This window comes from Pinus tabuliformis, chromosome 9 (assembly GCF_031772625.1).
Source record: "Pinus tabuliformis cultivar Carrire ecotype Pingquan chromosome 9, CPIR1, whole genome shotgun sequence".
Lineage (NCBI taxonomy): Eukaryota > Viridiplantae > Streptophyta > Pinopsida > Pinales > Pinaceae > Pinus > Pinus tabuliformis.
Genome location: NC_142307.1, coordinates 1,481,037,465 through 1,481,049,197, shown reverse-complemented (window position 1 = coordinate 1,481,049,197; position 11,733 = coordinate 1,481,037,465).

The following is an 11,733-nucleotide window of genomic DNA, read 5'->3' as shown; positions in this document are numbered from 1 at the left end:
TTATAATAATAATAATAGAATTAAGTTATAGAAAATAAATAAATAAATAATAATTAAAATAAAAATAAATAAATAAATAATAATACTGATAAAGATATAAATAAAAATAAAATAAAATAAGAAAAACGATAATAGTATTTCCAAATCATTTATTATATTAGTAATAGTTTATAAATAAATAAATAATAATTAAAAATATAATAAATAATAATTAAGTTATTAAATAAATAATAATAGAATAAAGTTATTAAAAATAAATAAATAAATAAATAAATAATAATAATAATAAAAATAAAATAAGAGACAAGAAAAACGATTACTAAATACTAGTATTTAGTAATCGTTTATTATAAAATAGAATTTAGTAATAGTTTATTATTTGCATTTATAATAGTAACTGTTTAATAGTTACTTATTAGTATTTTTAATAGTAATTGTTTAATAAATAATAGTAAAGGATTAATAAATAATAAAAATATAAATAATAATAAGAGACAAGAAAAACGACTAAGAAGAAAGCACTGGGACCCAGCACCTACTGATTTTCCATCCATCATCTTTGAGATTGAAAAGAGACCCAACAATCTCAATAGAGATGATGGATGGAAAATCAGTAGGTGCTGGGTCCCAGCGCTTTCTTCTTAGTCGTTTTTCTTGTCTCTTATTATTATTTATATTTTTATTATTTATTAATCCTTTACTATTATTTATTAAACAATTACTATTAAAAATACTAGTAAGTAACTATGAAACAATTACTATTATAAATGCAAATAATAAACTATTACTAAATTCTATTTTATAATAAACGATTACTAAATACTAGTATCTAGTAATCGTTTTTCTTGTCTCTTATTTTATTTTTATTATTATTATTAGTTATTTATTTATTTTATTTTTATTTATATCTTTATCAGTATTATTATTTATTTATTTATTTTTATTTTAATTATTATTTATTTATTTATTTTCTATAACTTAATTCTATTATTATTATTATTATTATAATTATAATTATAATTATTATTATTATTATTATTATTATTATTATTATTATTATTATGTATCCTATTATTTCCAAATAACCCTTTTATTTGTTTATTACTTTTAATATTTTTAACTTTTAATTATTCTTACATTTTTTATTTATTTTATATAACCACTTTCCTTTTAGTTTTTAATACCTATAACTAACTATAATTATTTTATTTTATTTTCTAATCCTTATTTCCTCTTTTATTGGATTATTTATTTTTTTATTGTACGGTTCTAATTTATTTATTTATTTTTTCTAACTAATTAACCCTTTAATTTGTTTACATATTTATATATTAAAAGAGAAGTTCTGTTTCGTAACTTCTTCTGTTTAGTTTTACCTAACTAATGGTACCATTTATAATTTATTTTTATTTATATATTTATATATTTATTTTATACCTAATATAACTAAATTTGACCTTGTTCCTTAGTCAATTTTTTGCCCAGGTAACCGTTGGTGTCTCTGCTCTAGCTATTTAAATAGGCTATGCTGGATCTGTTCTTCAACTTGTCCTGACGATGAACCACACTGGTTGGTTCGAAACACGTCGACAAATGGTCTCTCATGTGATTTTCGCCGAAAAATCTATCATAAACTTGTTATGGATCACAGAAGCCTAAACTCTACAACTTGTGAATTAATTAATAACTAATTCTCCCAACTCATCTCTAGTCTATTGATCAGTTAGACTAAATACAACTAGTTTAACAAGGCTAAACTGAACACAACTCCATCAATTGCACCTCCAGTCCACTAAACTCAACTCACTTGAGTTCTAACTGAAGTCCTGCATGCAAATATTAGTCATCCCATAGGTAACCACGTATTTCCCTCTGGGATATGCATGTACCACATCCGTAGCTCATCCTGAAGTGCTCCAAGAGAATAAGATCAAGTTTATAGTCCAAATATTATTATGAGACAATAATATTTGACTTTTCTATTTTTGATAGCCAGTCTAAAAATAGACTTTGATCACTCACACTGTGATCACTCACACTGTGGTCACCCACACTGTGATCATCCACACTGTGATCACTCACACTGTGATCAAAAATAGAACTTGCGCCATAATTTGCCTGCGGGCCCACTTAGTGAAGGCGACTCTTTTCCACTAAGCTCCATCATCTTGTTGCATTCTCAACAAGCATTTCTTGTTGCACACTTTTCAACAACACATCCCTAGCAACGATGCCAAAAAGTGATGAGCCTCGGTATTGCAGCAAGAATGCTGCAACTCGCAGGGCTACCAACTTTACTTATCAACCCGAGGTTCGTACAAATATGGAGGTGACTATGCTATATACACAAGTAGAAGTGAAGGTACTACCTGTTGTCACCACTCATCTGGCAAGAGACCCTAGGGGTTCCAAGCCAGACTTCTATAGGGTTAGAAGAAGCTTGATTTCGATGGAAGTAGAGCAAACCTACTCTAGGGGAGAGCTATTCTACTACAGAAATGAAGAAAACAACATGCAAACCTAAATCACCATAACCTAATTAATCATGAAAACATCTAGACAAAGCAGAATTTCTAAGCAGCACTAATATAATGCTAACTATCTAAGTTGCAAGAGTAAAGCAACAAAACTAGACTAAGGGGTCAGAAATGGAACTAGGTTAAGTGTGTGTATAAGCGAAAGCAGCGACCAGAGGTCAAAATGGTGAAGAGAGGACATAATGAGCAACAACGCATGAGGACCATGGGATCAGGCAGGTGAAGGGTAAATGAACAGTTGAGATCGGACAGTAGGAGGGTATGTAGGCAAATGGGTGGACATGGTGGACTAATAGGATGGATGACTGGAGTTATAACGCGAAGGCAATCAGCAGATGAAAAACGGAGATTGGCCAAGACAGTTGGTGATCGAGTGAAGCGACAGCCATCGGATCAAGAGGCAGATCGATGGTGGAGAGGTCAAGGCGATAAAGCGATCAGGTGATGCAAAAGTCATTAAATCTGGCAGGGCAGATCGAAGGTGGAGATTGGAGCGCGAAAAGAAATGTGTGGAAATGATGAGCAGGTTTGGAGGGTAGAAAGCTATATCTCGCACGCCCTCAAAGCCATAAATGGTTTTGTAGAATTTTGCATGATTAGCCTCCCCGACTGACACGTAGCATAGGGAAACTGCCCATATCACGTGCCCTCAGCTTGATAATGGTCGGACAAAAATCCACGCAATATCGCACAATGGCCGTCGGATCTAGCAAGGCAGATCTACGGCGGGGATGTGACCAAGCAGGTTGGTAAGCGGGTGTGCGAAAGCCGTCGGATCTGACAAGGCAGATCAACGCTGGGGATTTAAAGGTGAAAAAAGCAAACGTGAAAAGTGGATTGGGCAATGATTGGTGGGTTTTGCATGTGAAAGGCTATCGATGGTTAAAAACCATTTGTATTGGAATTAACAACTCTCGCTGAGCGTTTCAAGTTGAAGGAGAATGACATGGGAACATGAGTGAGGCCTGAATGACAGTAGGAGGGTGAACAAGATGATGAACATTAAAGGGGTAGAGCACTATGAAATGACTTTAGTGACTGTATTAAACGACAAAACTCCATGAAAATAAAAAACCTGTGTTTTTGGGGTTACTGCAGGGTTTCTTCCTCACACCATAGTCCCAAAGGGAGGAGGTGAGGCCAAGACACTTTTGAGCATCCTGATGGATATTTTCTTTGCCAACCTACTGATTAAATGAAAGCATAAATGGAACAAACTGAAATACAACTACTCTATTCTACCCTGTTGTAATGAACTACAACTATTCAAGCAAATGAATAGGAAACAGGAAACTACTTAAGTCAATGAGTAGGAAACCAGAAATCTGTGTTGAACCACTGTAATGAAAATGCATCTATTTAACCAAATGAACAATCAAACCATGCATCTATGCTACTGCTGTAATGGAAATGAACTGCTTAAGTTAATGAACAGAAAGCAATATTCTATGCTAAAATACAATACAAGAAAGAGGAGCTTTTGCTGCTAGGGTTGGGCCCTAACCCAAGAGCTTCAACCCTCTGAGTTAATTCAATGCTAGCTCAAATCAAAACTCATATTCATTATCAAAGAATATTGTATTAAATTAAACTGTTACAAGTCTACACTAGACAAAAAGTCTGAATACTTGCTAACTAACTAATTGACTATTGGTTAACTGACTAAAAAAAATGAGGTCCTAAGCCTCTCTATTTATACATCTGAAGTCTCAACAACTTCCCTCAAAATTAGGGAGGTACAACTCCCAACTTAATGGTGACTTGTCCTTTCACTTTCACTAGCTCGGGTGCCTTCTAGTAGGGAGGTTTCTTGTACTTCCACTTGCTTGGTTGTCTTTTAGTACTCCTAATTTGGTTGTGTGTATTTTAGATGATAGAGGGATATTCGAATGGATGGGCAGTAAATGAGGAGGATTTACCTCCTGTAATTCCTCTCCCTTGTCTCAACCAATTTTTTACCAATGTCTTTTACCATAGTTCCTTACTTTTACCTTTTGTCCCTGCATTTCCCTTGCTTTTATCCTTTATTCCTGCATTACATGCACATTAGACCACAGCAAAATATCCAACTCTAATGCAACTCATAAGCAAAATATAATCAAAAGTATGCAATACGTTGTGAGAATAGTTGGTTTGACTAAGCTAGGAGGTGAATTAAGGCCAATTAAGGCCCATATAATTACTCAATGATGAGACTCATCACCTTCCACCTGTTGGGAATGGACCTACATGGATTCCTTTCCAATGTGTATAGACCTCAAACCTCCATCAGGAGACATGAAATGGCCAGGCATCTCCACTCCCTAAAGGACATTGTGTACACACACAAATGAATAATAGGGGGTGATTTCAACATAATCACCTTGCTCGGAGAGAAGAAAGCAGGAATAAGGCATATAGAGCTAAAGACAAAGAGTCTTCAAAATTTCATTAAGGATACAAACATTGTGGACATGAAAACTACCAACAACCTCTTCACCTAGAACAATAGAAGAAGAGGTTATATGCATATTTCCTTTCGCCTAGATTTATTTATGCTTTCAGAACAACTCCTCACTGGTAGCCACAAATTCTCAATAAAGATTCTCTCATCAACTAGATCGGACCATTGACCCACCTGTCTCTCATGGAAAACTTTTGGGAAGCCACTAAGATGTCCCTTAAGGTTTGAGCAATTATAGTTAATGGATACCTATCTCATAAACAAAATCAAAGGCTAGTGGCGAGGCATGGATGACATAAAGGGATTAAAAATGTATGTATTTGAACAAAATCTCAAACAAATTGAGTTTCTCCTCAAACAACCGAATAAAACCGAATTCACAAACATTTTCCATGAGAAACACACTCTGGAAAAGGAGATTCCCATCCTCCAACAAGACATCATCCATAGTGGTCACTTATGGGAACTAGAGGAAAAAGAATCCACTCTCACTAAGTAAATGGAGGAATGCTAGAAATAGGAAGAGATCTAATGGAAGGAAAAATCAAGAATCATCTGACTAAAGGAAGGATGCATAGATTTGTTTCAATGTCCTCCAGCTTCTCTAAATTTTCCCTAACTTCATTGCACAGGGAGGTGATACAATTTATGGAAAGATGTTGGATGGTAGACCTGTGGAATAAGGAGGTATTACACTCTCCTTCCTTCAATTCTATTAATTGATCCCCAGCCACAACACAGAGTAGCCATCAATTAGGTCACATATAACATCCATAAATTGGTAACAAAAGGCCACAAAACAAATCTCATTAGACCCATCAATGAAGTAGAGGTCAATGAATCTCTTCATCATATGGTAGATGGAAAATCCCTAGGGCCTAATGGATTCTTTCAAGCGATTCTTGCATTTTCTTCACATGGATGTCCTAAAAACCATATAGGATTTGAGAACGGGTCGATGCATCCTTCATGCCTTCAATTTTATTTTCCTATCTCTGGTGCCTAAGGAGGACAATGTTTCTTCTCCAAGTAAATATCATCCCATAGCTCTATGCAATTTCATTTACAAAATCATAACCAAAGAAATTTCTAATCGCCTTAAACCCATTGTCCCTAATCTCATTGCCTCGGAGTAGTGTTGTTATGTAAAAGGAAGACAAATCCTTGATGGCATCATTCTATCAAACCATCCACTCCCTCAAAACCCTCAAAAATATTGGTATACTCATCAAACTTGATATGTCCAAATACTTTTACAAACTCAATTGGGATAATATGAAGAGCATCCTTCTTTCCTTTAGCTTTAGTACTCACTAGATTCAATGGTTCATGACTCTAGTATCCTTGTCTTTCTTGTCTATCCTAGCAATGGTTCCCCTTCTAAAACCTTCAAACCTTCTTGAGGTATCAGGAAGGGTGATCCTATTTCCCCCTTTCTCTTTATCCTCATGACACAAGGCCTAGGTATATCCATCAAGGAAACTTTATAGCATGGCTCCCAGACTGGCCTTATCTTGCATGATAACTTGACCTTATCCCACAAACAATTTGTTGATGACACCCTTCTTATAAATCACCAGTCAGTTAAAGAAGTCAAATATATCCTTGACCTTTTCTTAGAAGCCTTTGGCACCTCCATCAACTTGGAAAAGTCCAAAATATTATTCTTCAATACACCTCTCATTCTGCAAAGGAACATCAAGCGTATCCTTGATTTCTCTTTTGCTTCTCTCCCTTCCTAGTACCTTCAAGCCCCCCTCACTAACTCTACCATCAAACACTCTTCATGACATAACCTTCTTGACAAACTTAATAATAAGTTAAATTGTTAGACCTTTAATCCTTGAATATTGCAAGCTGCCTTGTTCTCCTTAAATTTTTCCTTCATTCCATGCCAACCTACCTCTTATCCATCCTTGCATCTCCCAAATGGGTACTCAAATGCATCAAAAACCTCCAAGAACCTTCTAATGGGGAGGATCTCACATCAAGCATTAATGGCCTATGGTAAAATAGGAGACACTTTCTCTCTCAAAAATAGAGGGAGGGATTGGTTTGTGTGATCAAAAAATAACCAACAAAGTTTCAGGAGCTAAAATATGGCAGTATTAGATGAATCATAAGGAGGAACCATACTATGGCACTCTAATTATGCCAAGGATATAGTCAAGAAGTACCTCAGTAATATTTCCTCCTAGACCTAAGGCTCCCTCATCTGGAATTTGGATAGCCTCAAAAATAAGTTTCTTAAGATGCATAACTTCTAGGAAATTAGGGACGGGAAAACAACAAGATTCCAGTTAGATTCTTGGCGACAACTTCCAAGCCTAGGTAAAATTCTCTAGCTTCCACTTAGTTAGATGTTGACCCAATGCATTGGAAAAACCCTAGTGCATCAATATTGGCATGATCATGAGACTACAGGTATCCACAAATGGAAACAACATATTCTATGTAGGGAGGAAGTCACGAAGGATAGCATAAACTCTTTAAGGTAGACTCTCCATAAAATAACAGCAAGGGAGAAACAAGATTCAAATATCCTTATATGGGCCCTCAAAAACTCTGGAACTTTCATAGTCAAAGAGGCCTACCATATCATGGATTTGGATCAACCAAAAGCCCCATATCCATTCTAGAAATAACCATGGTCTCTAAATCTATGGCCAAAAGAGACAACCTCGATTTAGCTTCTTGTAATATGACGTACTCTTACCTATGAAAACCTTCTTAAAAGAGGATTCTATGGACCATCATGGTGTTGTATTTGCAAGATCCAATAGGAAAGTATATATCATATACTTGACTCCTCTGAAATCACCAAAAGTTTATGGGAAAAATTGGCTCTTGGATTTCAACACACATACAGAGTTAAAGGAACCATAGTTTAGTCTAGCAAGACTTGGGAAAAATATCCTTTTCAAAGAAAAATCCTTAATATACTATGGAAAATGGCTCCAAGCCTCTTGAAATGGGAAATGTGGAAGGAGAGTAATCAGATAACCTTCAATGACAAACACAAAATCCCATAAGGTATCTGACTACTCTTCCACAAACATATTGAGTAGACCATATTCCTCTCTAGATGGGATGCTAGGGACTTTCAAGGGCATCCTTATGAGAAGGTGATTCTAGCTTGGTGGAATTTCAATATCCCCAAGGCCTCAGGATCAACCCCTAGACATCACATAGTATATCCAACCTCAGAAGTTTGGCACCCCCCTAGAGCAACATTACAAACTCAAATTTGATGGAGCCTCAAAAAGAAATCCCAACGAGGCTAGAATTGGAGGTGTCATATGAAACCACAAAGGGGAAATACTCAGACTATATAGAGGATACACTAGATAGGAAAAAAATAATTTTTTTTAGTTAGAGGTTCTACCTAAGGGATTTTCATAGTGAGAAACAATCATCTCCACCCCGTCATTGCTAAAGATGACTCTAAGATTATAATGCAGGTTGCCCAAAAACTCATCAATGGATCACCTCCATCAAAATGTTCTCCAAGTTGGAGGTTAGACCACAACATGCAATAATTGGTGCTCATCTTATCTAATCAATATGCTATAATATTCTCTCACACTATATGCAAACAAAACTCTCTGGCAGCCTTTATAACAAACAAAGGAGTGGAATAGAAAACCCAATTCGAGGATCTTACCTTGACCTCTCCCTCCACAGTGACTTGGGTTTCCCACTGCAATCATATTTCCTAATAGGACCTCAACCCCCTAAATGTGGGTGTACATTCGATTTCAATTCCTTATTAGAGACTATGTGATAGACCTCATGCTAGCATTCAAGGTTGATTCTAGGTGGCGTTCATGCACTGTGAAGCTAATTCAATAAGGTTCAGTCGTAGTTAGTCGAGGGTGTCCATAACATTCCCTCCAGATCTAGCTCAAGATCTGCCTTATAACTTTAATCTTGCTTCTGCTCATGCTTATTCATCTGCACCTTCGTTCCCTCCATCATTCTCTCCTGTAGGCGGTAAGTTCAGCAAAGGGGGGAACACAATTTCATTCAGACACTACATGCTCCATCACACCAGGCACCATCACTCTAGTAAAGAAGGAATGGTTCGTGAATGTGGAAGAGCTCAATGTGGTGGTAGAGGATGAGGGCTATTGCCCCTCCCTCCTCAACATGACCAAGAGGAGGAAATTTTTGACCAAGATATTCCACCCCACATCCATTATTTGGTTGTAGCCATGGAGGCAAAAGAGCATCGTTATTTGGGTGACAGACACTAGGTAGTGATAAAATTATTAGCGCACCACCTATGGAAAATGGAAGATAATAGGGATGGAGCTTAACGTTGAATGGTGGAGTTCAACGTTACTCTCAACAACACTCATCTCTCTCTGTGAAATACCTCCAAAGAAATTGGTATTGAGTTTAACCCCCATCCCTCCAACTCTAATTTCCACCAACTCTACGGAAAAGTTTTCTGCAATGGGATCCTCTCTCCAGACGATCATTCCTCCTAGCCATGGCCCTCTAGAGGCATAGGAAAAAGAAAAGGGATAATATTATTGTGGTGGTTCCCCATCCAGCAAGAGGCTAGAGCCAAAATTCATATGTCAGTCAAAGAATCCCATCAACACTAACCAAGCCATGAAAGGAGAATCATCTCAGCTCCGCGTAAGCTGATATGGTTATGTGATTGGATGGGAGTGTCCTACTTGGCTGCTAGAAGGCTATGATGATCCATTTTCCTATATGGGTATGTTGGATAAGGAAAAAAAGGCCAAATCCAAGTAATGCTCGCCTAAAGTGGTTCTAACACCAAGAAACCAACATGACTAGGTCCCTCATTAGGATATATATGTTTTTTCTTTTCTTTAAGTTTTCATAGTTATTTTAGTTTTTCTAGTCAAAGTATAAAGCACCACTTTTTTAATGCATATGGTCCAAAGTGTCTTAAACTATCATATGCATTCTCAAAGGGATCATCTGATTTCCCTTCTATGGGCAGATGGTACCTCACAAGTTCATTTTAGATCAAAATATTCATTATGTAGACAACTCTTCATTTGAACACAAGCTTCTACATCTCACCTCAACTTGTACTCTATGTAAGGCATTTTTTATAATATCAAGTTCTCTGCTTGCTTACCAAAAAAAGAAAAAAACTAATAGAGGAAATTGATTGTTGGGAATCTTTAATGGAGATTAGGAACACAATTCATCAATGGAGTTTCATAATAGTAGGGGTTTCAATAGAACAATCAATAATTTTGAGAATAAAAGAATTATTCTAGTGAGATACTCCTTTTGATAGAAAATAAAAGATATGCATGACATCTGAATCTTATGGATATCAAGCCAAGAAACAAAACATTTACCCATAATAACAAAAGAGTTGAATCAGGATATATTGTTGCATGTTTGGACATATTTCTTATTCACAGTGCCTTCTTAGAGGTGAACAAATATGCCACTTGTAGTAGTATATCATTGTTATATTTTATCACAGACTAATTTCCTTAATGTTATACACACTTCCATGTTACAATCTAGTTCATTTTAGTTACAATCCTTTGTGGTTGCAAAACAAAGATACAAATAAAATCATATCTAACACTCGGAACACTTGGATAAAATTTTCCTTAGTATAAATTTGGGAATAGAAATTGCAATCAATGAAATGGGAATTGAAAATATGTGATGGATCTTTCTCTTCTTAAGCTACCAAGAAAATTCAAGACTCAAAACAAATCCTAGAAAGAATTCAATCCAAAATGGAAGTTGTGCAAATTACCAAACCCTTGCTCATCAAGGATAAGGAAGATTTTTAGGCATATTAGAAATATTTTAGAAATGAAGAGGTAACCAAGAGAATCAAATCCAAAAGTCTATTGCTAAAGGAATGATATCATAATACGACATATTTCCACAAGCAGGCTCAGGCAAGACAATTGGTAAATAACATTGAAAGAAATTAAAAACATGGCTCAAATTGTTGTACATGATCTCAAAAAAAAAACATTGTAGTGGAATAATTTGATTATATTTATTTAGAGAAGGAGCCTCTCTAGAAGAGACATAAAAAATATTATAACATATTCCCAATACTATAATACAAGAAGACAATGAATTTGTATCTAATAAATTGAATAAAGATGAAGTCAAAAATACTATTTGGGAAATGGAATCAAATAAAGCTCTTGGTTCGAGTGGATTCTCCACACACTTCTTAATATATTGCTAGCATATCATCAAATTTTATCTCACTGGGTTGCTTAGGTATGCAAAAAAGTATTTTCAAATGGGTGGAGATAAAAATTCCTTCATTGTCCCTCATCCCTAAATATTTCAATCCTTCTTCATTTTCCATATTTAGACTAATATAATTGTGCAATGTAGCACACAAAATTATGACAAAACCATAAGAAACAAGCTAATTTATTTTCTTCTTCCAAATCTAATTTCTGAAAATTAGAGGGAATTCTTAGAAAAGGGACATATACTAAACAATATAATACTAGTTTAATAAGCAATCCATACTAGTAAAACTAGAAAGGACAATAGTATGACCATAAAATTGGCATGGCCAATGCATTTGATAGAGTTTGACACTCCTTCCTCCTTGACGCCCTTCATAAGATGGGATCTGGTTCTAACTTCATATTATGGATATATTTCTGCATAAACCCCCCTTGGCTTTTCAATTTGGTGGATTGGAATGCAAGTTCCTTTTTCAACGCCACTTGAGGACATAGAGAATATTTTTCCTTCTCTCCATTG